Source organism: Rhinatrema bivittatum, chromosome 3 (genome assembly GCF_901001135.1).
Source record: "Rhinatrema bivittatum chromosome 3, aRhiBiv1.1, whole genome shotgun sequence".
Classification (NCBI taxonomy): domain Eukaryota; kingdom Metazoa; phylum Chordata; class Amphibia; order Gymnophiona; family Rhinatrematidae; genus Rhinatrema; species Rhinatrema bivittatum.
In genome coordinates, this window is record NC_042617.1 from 297584814 (window position 1) to 297601747 (window position 16934).

Sequence of the window (16934 nt, forward strand, 5' to 3'; positions counted from 1 at the left end):
CCCGTCTTACAGTGGTAGATATATATAGAGTCATGTTCTCACTTGTATAGTTCTCTCTCTCTCTCCCTCCCCCACCTATGGTGACAGCTCTCATACTACCTTCAGAGGTCATCCTAGAGACGTCCCAGGCCTGGTCTTCAGACTAGGCTATATTGCCTCCTGTGAGCTTGTGCCGGGATTCATGCTCTTCCACCTCCAGCAAGGCTCGTGGAGCAAATATTAATTATTGCCACGATCCTGCTTGCAACAGCGCTCAGAGCGGTGGTATGGCCTGGTTTCTGCAAGGTGAAGGGGAGAATCTGCGGGAAGGGGAAATTCTGCATTCCTCCGTAGCACAGAATTCCCCCAGGACTAAAACTGAGATGGATATAAGGAGTTGAGCTAATTATAGACTGATTGCCTCTAATCTATTTATTACAAAAATATTAGAGAAGGCTGTGACTGTACAACTGTCTGATTTTTTAGAAGAGAGAGGGAAATTAGATTTGTGACACAGTGGCTTTCGGAAAGGACATAGCACAGAGACTATCTTAGTCTCAGTGTTAGATTATATTTTGTGCAGAATGGACAAGGGTATTCAGATGGTTTTAGTTTAATGTCAGTATTTGATTTGGTGGCTCATTCTTTGCATTGCAGAGATGTTTTGACTTGGAAATTATGACGGTAACTTTTAAAGCGGTGCACAGGCGCACATGTGCGCACGTTCATCAGCCCCTGCCCAGGGACTCGGCTATTTTATAACATATGCGTATATGTGCACATGTTATAAAACAGGCTGGCTGCACGCACATGTCTGCTCAGTTTTAAGTGGGCATTCACCTGTGCATGTAAATCCCGCTTCTACCGCGAAAGTGGGGGATTTTTAAAAGGGACATGCGCTGATGTGATTGCCACTAAAACCAGTTCATTCCCAGTTCACCCAGTTAAGGGGTAGGTCTTCCAAAACCCCCAGTTTAATAGCCTTCCTTCCCTGCACGTTAGTCCCGACCATTAAAATCCCACTGATCTGCCTAGATTTTTTTGTTTTATCACTTACAGAAGCTACGCCGCAGAGGACCCCGGTGTACACCAGTGCATGTAAGTATTAACATGCAAATTCAGGTTAAAATCTCAGAATGCCTATTCCCCACCCCAGATCACACCCACGCCCCGCCCCTTTTGAAAACTTTTCATTTGTGCGAACAGCGGTAGATACGCGCGTATCCAGGTGGCTTTTAAAATCTGCTTGACGCATGCTGACCCGACATATTCGTGCATCCTCTGATTGATGCATGTGTCGGGCTTTTAAAATTCACCTTTAAGGGTAGGTTTTTACAGTGGTTGTCTGTTTTTGAAGGGGAAAATGCATCAAGTATATCTGAATGGGATTGTATCTACTGAAATGCAGTTTCCATGTGGAGACAGTAGGGTTCTCCGCTTTCTCCACTTTTATTTAATATTTTTTTGTAGCTGTTAGAGGCTCTTATTTGTTTTCTGGATATATATGGTTATTTATTTGCAGAAGATCCATCTAGTTTTTCTTTTAGTAAGTGATATGAATAGTTCAGTGCAGCAGATTAGTGATAAAGTGGACATTATTTCTACTTGGTTAAGGTTTAATGGGCTTGTGTTAAATTTTGCAAAGACTGAAGTGCTTAGTGTTGCGGTGTTGTGGAAATAGACCACTGGGCCGAGGTGAAGTTGGCGTAACTCGCAGGGAGGAGCCCTACAGGTCCCCACTGTCGGTAGGTGGTGCGGACTGGAGCAGAGGCCTAACTGGATCTTCACCAATACCACCCCTCGTTCCCCTTAGGATGAGCCTTCGGGTGCTGGGGCTGGCTGGACTTAGGCGCGGGTCTCTGTGGAGGTGAAGATCCATCCCTTGGAAGATGTGGCAGGCTAGCACAGTGCAAGAACAGGGAGTCAGTCAGGCAGCAGTCAAACAGACAGCAGTCAACGAAGGCTAGTACAGGCTGTGGTCAGAGGCAGGCGGAGATCAAGCAGCGTCGAGATCCAATCAAAGGTCAAAGCTAGAAGTCCAATCTGATGAGACAAGGGACAAAGAGGAGGAAGGAGGATAAGGAACCACAGGAGCCAGATGAGACATTGAAGACAAACGAGGGAAGACTGACCACATATACAAGAACTCGGAAGACAACAAACAGCGGAACAGGAGCCAGGAGTCAAGGAGCAGGAAGCAAGAATCAGGAACACAGTGGCAAATGCACCTCTTGAACGAGATGACCTAATGCCAAGGCGTTGGTGGAAGGTTTAAAGAGGCCTTTAATAGGCCCAGGTTAGTGACCTCATCAGAAGGGGTTGCAGGGCTTTTCCAGCCAAGGTCCCTTTAAATCCAGCCCAGAGACACACCTAAGGAGGGCGTGCTGGCTTGGGTCCTGTCGGTGGCATCTCACCTTTGATCGAGCCGGGCTGGAGGTGAGAAAGGAGGTCCGCGGGAATAGCCTGCAGCCAACTGAGCGTAACACTTAGGGTGGATAAGGTGGGAAAGATCCTTCGTTGTTAATAGTTAAGATGGAGGATCAATTTTTAGAGTCTAGGCATAAGGTGAGATGAATTTAGGGATTATGCTGGAATCTAGTTTGAAAGTGGAGGTAATGGTTTCCATGATTATTCAGAGACTATATGAGAAGTTGTGAATGCTTCGACATCTAAAGCTTTTTTTATGTTTCAAAACTTTTTTACTGAATTTTTATAAAAACAGTTTACATTCAGAGATAGATGTAGGGGGTTGGTTATTCTGCATGCCCTCTCCCACGGACAGAACCAACAAACCATAATAATACAGAACAACCCAAATAGCACAAACTATCCCCCCCCTCAGCCCAAGCACAGGTATAATTGTGGTTACTCCTCATAAGAGGGAAATAAAGTATAAACTGTATACATGGGCAAAATAACAGTTATCCTTCATGAAAGAACATAAGAACATAAGAATATGCCATACTGGGTCAGACCAAGGGTCCATCAAGCCCAGCATCCTGTTTCCAACAGTGGCCAATCCAGGCAATAAGAACCTGGCAAGTACCCAAAAACTAAATCTATTCCATGTTCCCATTGCTAATAATAGCGGTGGTTATTATATAAGTCAACTTAATTAATAGCAGGTAATGGACTTTTCGTCCAAGAACTTATCCAATCCTTTTTTAAACACAGATAAACTAACTGCACTAATCACATCCTCTGGCAACAAATTCCAGAGTTTAATTGTGCGTTGAGTGAAAAAGAACTTTCTCCGATTAGTTTTAAATGTGCCACATGCTAACTTCATGGGAGTGCCCCCTAGTCTTTCTATTATCCGAAAGAGTAAAAAACCAATTAACATCTACCCGTTCTAGACCTCTCATGATTTTAAACACCTCTATCATATCCCCCCTCAGCCGTCTCTTCTCCAAGCTGAAAAGTCCTAACCTCTTTAGTCTTTCCTGATAGGGGAGCTGTTCCAAACCCTTTATCATTTTGGTTGCCCTTCTCTGTTCCTTCTCCATCGCAATTATATCTTTTTTGAGATGCAGTGACCAGAATTGTACACAATATTCAAGGTGCGGTCTCACCATGGAGCGATACAGAGGCATTATGACATTTTCCGTTTTATTCACCATTCCCTTTCTAATAATTCCCAACATTCTGTTTGCTTTTTTGACTACCGCAGCACACTGAACCAACGATTCAATGTGTTATCCACTATGACGCCTAGATCTCTTTCTTGGGTGGTAGCTCCTAATATGGAACCTAACATTGTGTAACTATAGCATGGGTTATTTTTCCCTATATGCATCACCTTGCACTTATCCACATTAAATTTCATCTGCCATTTGGATGCCCAATTTTCCAGTCTCACAAGGTCTTCCTGCAATTTATCACAATCCACTTGTGATTAACTACTCTGAATAATTTTGTATCATCTGCAAATTTGATTACCTCACTTGTTGTATTCCTTTCCAGATCATTAATAAATATATTGAAAAACATGGGTCCCATTACAGATCCCTGAGGCACTCCACTGCCCACTCCCCTCCACTGAGAAAATTGTCCATTTGATCCTACTCTCTGTTTCCTGTCTTTTAGCCAGTTTGTAATCCACGAAAGGACCGCCACCTATCCCATGACTTTTTACTTTTCCTAGAAGCATCTCAAGAGGAAATTTGTCAAATGCCTTCTGAAAATCCAAATTCTCTACATCTACCGGTTCACCTTTATCTACAAGTTTATTAACCCCTTCAAAAAAGTGAAGCAGATTTGTGAGGCAAGACTTGCCATGGGTAAAGCCATGCTGAAGAAGGCAAAGTGACTTGTGCAATGTCACAAGGAATAACAGTGGGATTTGAACCATGTTTTCCCTTGGTCATAGCCCACTGCTCTAATCACTAGGCTACTCCTCCATACTTTCATGAAGGGACGTCTTCACCTATGAGCACTGGTTAAACAATACAGTCCTATCACCTCTAATGAAACCTCCATTTGAACTTGTGGAGCTGGTTTTGCTGAAATTCCTCACCTGGAAGGTAATCTTCTTTGTAGCAGTAACTTTTGCACACAAAATAAGCAAGATCCAGGCCTAGTCCATTTTCCACCCTGTCTCCAGTTCTTCCACTCTCCGTGCCCACCCAAAGTTCTTACCAAAAGTGGTATGGCCATTCCACTTGAATTAGAGCATCTCACTTCCAATGTTTTTCCGAAAACCGCATACGAATGAGTGGGAAAATCTACTCCACACGCTCGATTGCAAACAAGCTCTGGCTTACTATAAAAGAAGGACTCAGACTCAATAGAAAAGGGTCTCAATTTTTATTTCCTACAATCCAAACAAATTAGGTATCCTAATGGCAAAGCGAACACTCTCTAACTGGATTACGGCTTGTGTTAAGCACTTTTATGCTGCACACTTGCTCCACCTTGCAGACCTATAGTGAGGACATATCAAGTACGAGGTCATATGCAGAGCTGCCACCTGGTCATCCATCTACACTTTTACCTCACATTACTGCCTAGATAAAGCAACCATAGCTGACAAGTCAGTAGGAGCGGCAGTCCTCAAATGCGCCACTACATCTTAGCATTCTGTCCACAAAGGGGTTGCTAAAAAAAACAAACGAGGAAACTAAGAAAATAAAAAAGTCTTTATTCTTACATTGCAACCTTCAGCTTGGGACTTCCCATTGAGTATGGCTAATTCAGCCTGCTTATCGACGGAAAAAAGCCATTTTCCTTACTGTAAATGGTGTTTTCCATAGAAAGCAGGATGAAGTAGCCATATGAAATCCGCCCCTCCTTCCTCTGCAACAACTACTTGGACTGAATCAACTAGCTTTTTTTATCAAGTGAAGAGAGTTCTGAAATCACCATTTGTGTAGGAAGACCCGTGCATGCTCAATACATAAAAAACTTTATTTGACTGTGAGAGACGGTTCCGCATCATGCTGATGATGATTTCATCCATTGAGCATGGCTAATTCATCTTGCTATCTATGGAAAACATAGTTTACGATAAGCAAAAGTTACTTTTTTTTACTCTACTGTTAGTTACATAATAAGTAGGAAGTGTGTTGATAAGCCAAATACATTCTGGTACCTGTAGAATAAATAGACAAAATAAAACTACAAATCCCACACTGCACTGGGATATAAGTGTAAAAACTCTCTCACTCCCATGGATCTTTTCTTTTTCAGGCACTCTTCCACACTGCCTTCTGAGATACAGACATGTGTCCTGCCAAAAAGAGCAAAAACAGTTTCCTGGACATTTTTGTGGGTTGATACTGCCACTTGGTGACCACAGTGCATAACTGCAAGTGTTTTTTAAATCCAGGTGAAGTTACTACATTACATATTGAATTCACAAATAAGGGTAGAAAATCAATAGGGTTACAGACCACCTCAATTTTTCAAGACAGATTGCTCCTATTTTTACGGCATTGACTCTTTGAACATGTACTTCCTGGTTTTCCTGAGGAAAACCTGAAAAATAAGTCCACGAGTGCCATAGGGCAAAAACCAGCCTGACAGCCTCCGATTATCCTGAGAAAATGGATTAGCTGATATGCCAGCTTAACTTCTGACTTTTTAGGGGCACAGTATAGTATATATATGTTGATCTTTACAATGGACAAGATAACACTTGAATTATGTGCTATTTCAGCAGCGTCTGTCATAAGGTCCTAGCGGTAATAGAACGGGGATTACTCGTTACTGCATTAACAATAATAGTAAGTTACATTAAGTTTTAAGATTCTCGTGCTATAATTTTGTTTATAGTCACTTTCTTTGGATTTATTTCACATGGTGTTATGAGACACTCATATCTTGTGCAGTTAAAATTTAATATTTATGCATGGAAGTTTATTCTATTTTTTGACGTTAGTTAATTATGAGATGCTTTATCATGTACCTTAACCGGCTCACAGCTCTGAATCAAATGGCTGAGTTGTTATTACATAGTTGTTTATGAATCGTAAGGCTCATGGCATTTAGTAACTATTTGTTTGCAATCAGTTGTATAGATATTCACAACACTGGGCACAGTATAGTTGATACATGTTCACTTTTACAAATTATGCCATCTTTAGCAATTTTACATACAATAGATCTTAATTTTTACTAATTTTTTGCCTTTTGTCACTATATGTGTTGGTCAGAGTTATTATTTTTTTGTTCATTGATTTACAGACCACCAGACCTTTCAAGTATTTGGTGAATTCATTCCAAGACATCTTTCTGATACATAGAAAGAGATTAACTTCACACAGGTACAAACATAGTTTTGACACTATTTTCATTTCATCCCATCCCGATCCTCTCAAGTTATATTAACATTTTTTATCGGTGTGTTTTTCATCTGTGTCTTTTATCAGTGGTATCTTTTATATTCAAAGTTTGTTAACTTTGTAAGTTGTTTTAAATATTTTTAATTTATTCATGTATGTCCTACTGTGTTTTTATGTTTATTTTTATATTTATTGATATCATGTATTTATTCATTGTTTCTAGCCCCTGAGGCAGCCCCAATTGGGGTGAAACTCGACCAGAGTCGGGCAATTGTACGAATACATGTCTCCATTCAAATAAAGTTTACACTTGGACTATCTTTGGTGTCTAACCTGCATTGTTGCCCAAACGGCTTTTTTAGACAACCTACCCTCTTGCTTTATTAGTCTATTGCCATCAGGGACAGGCTGAGCCAGTCCTGGTTTTACCGGCTCTTCCTTCCTCCTCAGCCTGTTAACCCTATCCATCAACACTTTGTAGCTGGGCTTCACCACGATGTACCACCCTCCTGTGTGGTGCTGCTGCTTCTTTCTTCACTGGATTCCCTTCTTTCACTCATGCACACCCCACCTTCCATCACTTACCCTTCTGTTAGGTGATATTAATCATCACCCTGCCGAGCCTCTCTGCCACTCCTGCTCTTCTTTCTATTTGGTTTCTCTTCTCTCTAATACCTCCCACCCACAGCTGGCCTGCAGCTCAAACTTGCATTCTCCTGTGATTATTCACATTCCCCTCTCCTCCTTCACTTTCTGATTTTTTATTCTTCCACCCTCCCTCCTCTCTCACCACAATCCCCCATCCACAAAGTCCTATTCCTGACCTTGATCTCCTTCAATTTCTCTCCTCCTCTTACCAGATTTTCAGTATGTATCCTACATCCTCTCATTCCACTGAGACAATCCTCACCCATCTGTAATCACATTCTCATTTTGCTGCTTTCTCTGTCTGCTTTTGACTCAGCCAACCACTGTCTCCAGCTTGACACCATCACGTCACTGGGTACATCAGGGCATGTATTTGACTGGCTTGCATTGTACCTATCTAAACAGTCCTATTCATGAGTTTTCTCTGACCCCCTTGCTTTTCTTGCAGGGCCTGGCAGTTTTCTCCTGCTCTTTGAACCTCCAGCTGATTCGGATCCAGGGCTGGGATCTGGCACCTTGAGCCTTCACTCACAGCTACCTGGGGAATTTCCCCCTATTCTATATCCCCTCCCAATGTACGTTAGTCCAGATATGGCAGTGACAGTTCTCATTTGGGGGGGGGGGGGGGAGGGAATGCACCAGAGCTCCTTAGGATGGAGACCTAAATCTGGCCAGAAAGTGTCACTATCACACAATAACTGCAATTCCCTTTCCTCCCCCAGAGGCTATCAATGCTGCTTTCATGCATCCCCAGTCCCATCTGGCCCAGGGAGGGGAAGACGTGATCTAGAAATCAAAACCAGGTCTCTCCACGTGGCCATGCACAGCACCACCACTGAGCTGGCCCAATAAATTAAGAAGCTTTTAGTTGATATATATTTTCCATGAAATATCTCTTATGCTTGCCAACCTAAAGAATGTTGAAAGAATTGTAGCTCTCCACATAGGGACAAAAATCTCCAGATTTGAAATGCATGAAGAAAATGGGAATATCTTGGATAATTTGGAAAACTAGAAACATACGGTCAGTATTTTTTGGAGAACCAAAATCTCTGTTGCTTTTATAGGAAACAGTTGCAGTCTAAGGGATGTTGATGAGTTCCTCATTCCAGTAGTGACCCTCCCCCTTTCACCCTTCTAGCAGTTTTACCCAGAGCAACACAGGCAGACAGAGACAGGGAAAAAGAGCAGAAGCAGCCACCTTCCCCCACGCAGAAAACCCCACACCGACCCCACACCACAATCCACACATCTACACCCCCACAATCCCACTTACCCCCCATCTACACACGCACACACACACACACACACACACATTCCCATAAAAGGCACCTCCCATGTACAACCCGCACCCCATACACCCCATGAACACACATACCACACCCATGTACAACCCACACCCCATACACCCATGAACACACACACCACACCCATGTACAACCCACACTCCATACACACCATGAACACACACACCACACCCATGTACAACACACATACCACACCCATGTACAACCCACACCCCATACACCCCATGAACACACACACCACACCCATGTACAACCCACACACACCATGAACACACATACCACACCCATGTACAACCCGCACCCCATACACACCATGAACACACATACCACACCCACACATGCATGCCTGCCCCCATCAAGGTGCAGATGCAGAAGTTGCACTGGCTTGGTGACTTCATTTCTTTCCAACAAAGAACAGAATGTTTTATGGAATGTTAGGCACATTGGACTGTGGAGTACAATAGGGCTTGTTGTTGTCACCACTGCTTTTTAACATGAATTTGGCCTCGGCAGTACAGGTGGACTTAGGATACAAGGTTGACTCACCTGTAACAGTAACAGAACTGTTACAGGTTAGCAGACAAAAAAAATGAATTGGTAGTCCAACTGTCAGTTCAGAAATTTACATTAATACCTAAGAATATGGTTTGTAGCTTGGGAATGTGTCCAAACTCCCAGCTATCACTGATGGCCCAGATATATCATGTGGAGACAGCACTTCTTTTGCTTCTTTGAAGAAGATCTGTTGCATTTATACTTTGAAAAGAAAGATCTTCAGATCCTTGTTTATGCGTTGGTACTAGATTGGGGAGGATTATTTTAACCTCCTCTACTAGGGTTTACCAGCAGTTAGATTAAAATGACTGAAGCTTTTACAGAATATGACCACACATCTTATTGAGGGAAAAAGAAGTACAAATCATATGACACCAATCCTCCAGAGCCTACACTGTGGAGCAAGATTCTTACAGTTGTATTTCGATGTCTCCATTGTGGTATCCCACCATATTTATATCAGTTATTTTCTTATTACAATCCACAGAGATCACAAGATCATCACAGTAAGTTCTATTGGATGTGAGATCCTTCTCCATGTAAAAGTGGAGACCAGCAGACGATGTGCATTTTCCTGTTTTGCATCAGTCATCTGGAATTCTATTCCACTGGAGATTCATCAGGCACTCAATTATATTACATTTTGTAAGAGAGTCAAGACCCATCTCTTTCGAGAGGTATTTGGGTGCGTTGAGAGCCTTTCAGTTTATTCAAGGATTACGACTGTATCCCCCACCACTTAGGATAATTAGGTCATTGGTGGAGAGGGGATTACTAGAGAGAAAAACTGTTACAGAGTTAGTTCTATATCTCTAAGAGCAATGCAGTTACTTCTGTGTTGGGTGGAATGAGCTGAGGTTCCAAAGCTGTCTGTTCCACATACACGGTAATAGACTTCACCCACAGAATACTCCCCATGGGAGCACAAATTCAATGCATAAACTCTGAATTCCCTCTACCTATGCTCTGCACCTCCTCTTCCTCACACAAATACAAGAAAAAAAAACCACAAAGAATATAATTCAGCACAGCTTTACTGAATGAATATGGTTCAGTTAGTAAGCAACAAAAAAATATCTCACACAGACACAGGCAAATGAAACCAAGCAGGGTCAAAAGCCCTGTGTTTACCTCAAAAGGATCTGTGGAGAACATTTTGTCTTCCTTTAGTATTTGAAGAGCATATCTCAGGAACTATAGGGGAGGGGAGAGGGGGGGAAGGGAAGGGAAGGGGGAAGTATCCATCTGTTGAAGTATTGGTTGGGCTTTGTTGTATGGTGTTGCAGTAATTTACATGATTTAAAATAAAAATAAGAGATGGGGAAAAAAAAGTCTCTGTGGTAAAATAAATAAAAATGTATTACATAACATCCCTAAAAACAAATGTAAATACAAATCAAGTACAAAAAATGAGACATTCTATTTGGTGCACTTTGCTTTTTCTTTCCTTGTGAACGACGGCTCATTCTTAAGTACAGCTGTCATAATTGATGTTTTTTTTATTTTTTGTTACCCAGGCCCAGATTTAGGCACAAGCAACATAGGCAGCTGCCTAGAGTGCCAAATTTTGAAGGAACCAAATACCCAGGCCAAAGAGGAGCCTGCTTCCGCTTGTTTAGGGCAGTGTGCTGGCACAGTTTCATAGAGGTGCCACCATGGCAGTCTGCCTATGGGTGCAAAAATCTCAAGAGGATTGTGAGAAATTGCAAGAGGACCTTGCAAAATTGGAAGACGGCATGCAAATGGCAATTGAAATTTAATGTGGACAAGTGCAAAGTGATGCACCTAGGGAAGAGTAACCCAAATTATAGCTATACGATGCAAGGTTCTATATTAGGAGTCACTATTCAGGAAAAGGATATAGGTGAATACATTGAAATCTTCTCCTCAGTGTGCAGCAGCAGCCATGAAAGCAAATAGAATGCTAAGGATTATTAGGAAAGGAATGGAGAATAAAACAGAGAATATCATAATGCCTCTGTATCGCTCCATGGTGCAACTTCATCTTGAGTATTGTGTTCAGTTCTGGTCACCTCATCTCAAGAAAAATATAGCAGAATTAGAAAAGGTAGAGAGAAGGGTGACCAAAATGATAAAGGGGATGGAACAATTCCCCTATGAGGAAAAGATAAAGAGGTTCTTCAACTTGGAGAAGAGCCGGCTGAGGGGAGATATGGTAGAGGTCTATAAAACAATGAGTGGAATGGAACGAGTAAATGTTAATCAGTTGTTTTCTATTTTGAAAAGTACAAAGACCAGGGAACACACAATGAATTTACTAGGAAATACATTTAAAACTAGTAAGAGAAATATGTTTTTACTCAACACATAACAAAGCCCTGGAATTTATTGCCAGAGAATATGGTGAAAGCTATTAGTGTAGCTGCATTTAAAAACGGTTTGGACAAATTCCTGGAGGAAAAGTCTATAAACCATTATTAAGGTGGAGTTGCAGAAATCCACTGTTTATTCTTGGGATAAGCAGCTTGGAATCTATCTACCCCTTGGGATCCTGCCAGGTAGTTACTCATGACCTGGCTTGGCCACTGTTGGAAACAGGATACTGAGCTTGATGGACCCTTGATCTGACCCAGTATGGCAAGTCTTATGTTCTTATGTTTCTGTAGGGAAACCCACAATTCAGTGTTTTTCAGTCTTTTGGAAGTTTAAACCCTGGAGATTCCTGATTGAAAACACTATTCGGGTGCAGGCAGCTCAAGCTGTCTTCCTTTCAGGGGATCATGCCCTTTGGTCTGCTGCTAAACACTCTGGCTCTCTCGTCACACTACTGTCTGTCTGGTAGACACAGGAAAGTCACAGGTTATGTGATTTTCAGCAGTACAATTTAGTTTCATATGGTTGCAGAATCTTCTGTGTTTTTCACCACCACGCTGAACTGCTGGGAAAGCAGCTGCTACACCTCAGTCCTTCATTCTCTGCAACCCTCTCTACCTCTCCCCTCTGTGGGCAGCAATGAAAGTCTTTTGCCTTGGATATTATGAACTTATTAGATGAGAATATGCTCCAGGTTGTTTTATCTGTTTCTGGCATTAGATGTGATCCATGCTGGCTGCAACATTCTGATTGGACCCCAACCAGGAAACAGTCCAACTGGGGATTAACTGTAGATGTGCTGGATAAAATCAGAGACAACCCCTCTTCCAGATTTTGGGTTCAAAGAAGACTGAAAAAAGGAAATAGCATGCTATATCCACACAGAAACTGAGATGGGGGTCTATGTGACTACTGCAGCCTATCTGGACAATATTGTCATTTACGGTGGTGACTGGGAAGCACACCTAAGCCAGCTACAGGCAATACTTACAAGCCTACAGAAGGGAGGGTTCATCCCCAGTCGTGGAAGATAGAAGCGATTACCCGTGTGCCAGGCCTGCAAACTAAGAGTAGGGTGAGAGCCTTTTTAGGAATCATTGGATACTACTGAAGATTTATACCAAACTTTGCAAAAAAATAAAAAGCCAAATTCCTCACCCACCTACTCCAAAAGAAAACCCCAGAGAAGGTCAGATGACCTCGAAAGCCAAAAGAGGCCTTCCAGAGTTTAAAGAAGGCTCTATGCTCAGAACCAGTTCTGATCATCCAGGACTTTTGCAGGCCCTTCATGGTCCAGGCAGATGCCTCAGAGGTAGGCTAAGTAGTAGTCCTTGCCCAACAGAAGAATGGCCAGGAACACCCAATGGCCTTCATTAGCCAGAAGGCAATGCCAGGAGAGAAAAATTACTCAATGATTGAGAAAGAAGCATTAGCCATCAAGAGGGCACCTGCTGGGTTGCCAGTTCACCTTAATAATAGACCATCAGCCCTTGGTTTATATTGTCCAAAATAAGGAGTCGAACGGTTGGGTCATGAGGTGGTTCTTGGCCCTTCAACCCTTCAATTTTAAGCTGCGGCACAGAGCTGGAAAGAAAAATGCTAATATTGACTTCCTCTTCAGGAAAGTGTACCTAGTGCAGGCAGGCGCTCAACCAAGGAAGGCTGAGCTGAGGGGGAGGGTATGTGAAGGCAGGCTCAGAATAACTTAAGGAACCGGTTCCACGTATCTGGCCTAGTTCACCCAACACAAGATTTACAAGATTGTATTGAAACTCTTGTTGACACAGGGTTACAAGAGGGTTTCCTCACTTCAAGGGAAGCCCGGGCACTAAAGGTGAAACAACCAGTCACTCCAGTGCTTTATAACCTCCCGAAGATACATAAGGACATTAAGACCCCACCGGGTCGTCCTATTGTATCAAGCAGAGGTTCGGTTTTGGAACCCCTGTCAACATTTTTAGATTTCTTTCTAAAACCATATGTGGTGCAATCAGCATCATTTTTGCAAGATACTTCACACATGCTGCGGACTTTGGATGAGGTGTTGGACCTACCAGATGAATATTGGTTAGTCACCTTGGATGTTACTGCATTATATACGAACATCCCCCAGCAGGAGGCATTTGAGCTAGTAAGAAATATTTTTCATTCTCGGCCACGCCCCCATGATGTACCTACTAAGTTTCTGCTTGATCTGTTGAAATTAGTCTTATTTAAAAACTTTTTTAAATTTGACAAAACACTCTATCTCCAAGTCAAGGGTGTAGCAATGGGGGCCACAGTTGCCCCTGACATTGCTAATCTGTATATGAGCAATTTTGAAACAAAAATGTTATATACATCTCACTGGTATCAATACATGCGGGTATATAAAAGATATATCGATGATATATTTTTTATTTGGGTATCCTCTGTGGAGAATTTACAGTTATTTCTTACTTGGTTAAATACAGCAAACAATAATTTAAAATTTACAGCACATTTTGATCACCAATCCATAGCGTTTTTAGACATTTTGATTCAACGGAACAACGATGGGATCAGCACAACCTTGTTCAGGAAGAAGACAGATCGCACCAACTATCTGAAATACTCCAGTGTCCACCCGTTGGGCTTAAAGAACGGTTTACCCATCTCCCAATTCTTAAGACTGCGACGCATTTGCTCATCGGTCCAGGAATTTCGCGCTCAAGCGACAGAATTAACAAACAGATTTGCCCTAAGAGGATATCCGAAATCGATTATCAAAAAGGCATATAAAAGGGCATTATATGCCAATCGCGATCTCCTATTACAATATCAACAACGCCCCTTCTCCCAGACAACTACTTGCACCCTCCAGTATTCGAAACAAGCGGGGAGACTCATCAACTTCATTAAAACCCATTGGCACATCCTGACCCTTCATTCCGTCTTTCAGAGTGAACCAAGGTTTGCATTTTTCAGGGGTCAAAATATTAGAGACATAGTAGTTAAATCTACGTTTGAATCTACAATTGCACCCCAGTCTTCCGGTGGCCACCAAGAGTGTGGTCACTGTGATATGTGCCCCCTGACAGTGACGGGGAATAAGTGGCAGGTACCTAATTCTGATAAAATCCTCAGCCTTAATGGCCGCACAAATTGTGAGTCGGAGCGAGTAATTTATGTCATCCAATGCCTGTGCCAATTGTTGTACATTGGCCGCACCAAACGCAAAATAAGAACCCGCTTGATTGAGCATAGAAGCTGTTTGAGAACTGCAAAAGTCACTGCTCCAATGGTACCACATTGTATCAGACAACAACATGAGTTTACGGACTTAAAATGGTTGGTACTTGAACAGGTGTATGCAGATCCCCGTGGGGGTGATATCCAACTTCGGCTGAATATGCGGGAACAATATTGGATCTACTGTTTGAATACAGTCGATCCAGCAGGACTGAATGAAAAAGTGAATTGGTACTCGCTGATTTAATAGCTGATTTGGAAGGGTGGCTATTTACAATGTGGGATGATAAGTGAACATAACTTGGAAGTAGGAGACGAATGCAAGCATGCGATGATTTCTGAGATACTTATTGAATTCATATATTTGCGGTTTGTAAGAACAAACAGAAGTTCTTTCAGAGGCTCGATGACGTGAAGTGAGCTGAATGAGTGGGAGGAGTCGTTTTATGCAAATGTAACTGTCGGGACAACCAATCAGATTCGATGCCAAAGCGATTGATTCTATGGTGGCTATAGAATGGATTATAACCTCGATCATAATAGAGTTTAAAATACGACATGTGACTTTTAAAACTAAAAAAGAACATCCGGATGTCATGGAGTACGGGAGCTGATGCAAGAACAGAGGCCGGGAGATGTCGTGAGGACGAGAACCGCCGCATGAACAGCTGACATGAAAGAAGATTATGGTGGACGTGAAAGAGGACTACAGCATCCGGCAAAGGAGACTATCGCGCTTGTTCCGGTTGGGAACATGCGATGTGAAAGAAGACTATTGTGGACGTGAAAGAGGACTACAGCTTCCGGTAAAAGAGACTTCCGGTTAGAGGGTATATAACGATCACTGAAGGGAGTTGGCATTTTAAGAGCAGACGCAGCCCAACGGGGCTGTCGTGGATTTACAAAGAAGAAGCCAGCCAATAAATAAAAGCAGGCTCCGTGAAAATATTTGTGGAAGGAGATACTGAAGAACACCCCTTGAAGAAGGACGACGAGGTCCGAAACACAGCTGTGTCGGGGAATGACCAGACGGGTCAACTACCAACATTTGGAGTGGATGAGTATTTGTATCTCTGATAGCAATTTATGAACATAGTCTGATAGTTAATGATGGATTTTATTATAAAGAGAAATTTCTACTAAAAAAGATAGGACTGATGAGTGATTAAAAATTAAAGTAAGGTGACCCTGTACAACAGTAGAGTCTGTCATACTATACAGACCCTCGAAGTAAGGGGCCTACATACGTTTGGCTTAAATAAACCTGTGAGGTGTTTAAGACATACCTGATGTACCAGTATTTTTTATATTGTTATTGCATAGTTCGGTACACTGGAATACAGTGGTTTTGGGGAAATAGGTTGTGACTAGTTCACCTTAAGACATACCCAGCAGGGAATCCCGGTCCCAGGGTATTTTTCTTTGAAGGGGTATAACTAGCCAGGCCCAGGAGGGAACTCCGGAGAGAAGCTCAGGATATGCTAAGACTACATACATCTGATTTTGCCAGACTGCAAAGATAAGCAGGTCTGCTTGTTTTCCTTTGTGTATATAATAAAAGTTTTGTGAAGAGTTGGCCAAAAACCAGTCACTCTGTCCTCTAGCAAATTACCGAGCCATGGGCTGCTCCCCAGGCACCACAGACATGAGGAGCCCAACTTTCAAACCTGTTTGCGTTTCAGCATTTGTGTGTGTAACCGGACCTGTGGAGATTAAAGTTGGCGTTTTGCAAACTGTGAGGCGGGATTTGCACAGTTCAAAATACTGGGGGTAATTTTCAAAGGAGTTACGTGCATAAATGTAACTACTATTGTAGCAATTTTCAAAAGCCATTTACTCACGTAAAGTGCACTTATGTGAATAAATCCTATGGACGATTCAATGGCATATATTGTAGCAATTTTCAAAAGCCCACTTACTCGAGTAAAGTGCATTTACATGCGTAAAACCCAGTTTTACGCATGTAAATGCTTTTTAAAATCAGACCCATAGGGGGTAATTTTCAAAAGGAGTTACATGCATAAATGTAGCTACTATTGTAGCAATTTTCAAAAGCCATTTACTCAAGTAAAGTGCACTTATGTGAGTAAATCCTATAGACAAGTCAATGGCATATATT

The 16934-nt window shown here is 42.2% G+C and overlaps 1 protein-coding gene and 1 long non-coding RNA gene across 3 annotated transcripts in view; one reads left to right on the forward strand and one right to left on the reverse strand.

Moving 5' to 3' along the window:
* Window positions 1-16934, reverse strand: part of LOC115087614 (acid-sensing ion channel 1) — a 520530-nt gene that overhangs the window by 75608 nt on the left and 427988 nt on the right. The gene's annotated exons all lie outside the window — the stretch shown is intronic.
* On the forward strand, window positions 128-7962 carry LOC115087615. The gene is made up of 5 exons (XR_003855563.1): window positions 128-285; window positions 1039-1077; window positions 5668-5806; window positions 6664-6743; window positions 7858-7962. It is a non-coding gene; the product is annotated as an uncharacterized LOC115087615 (long non-coding RNA).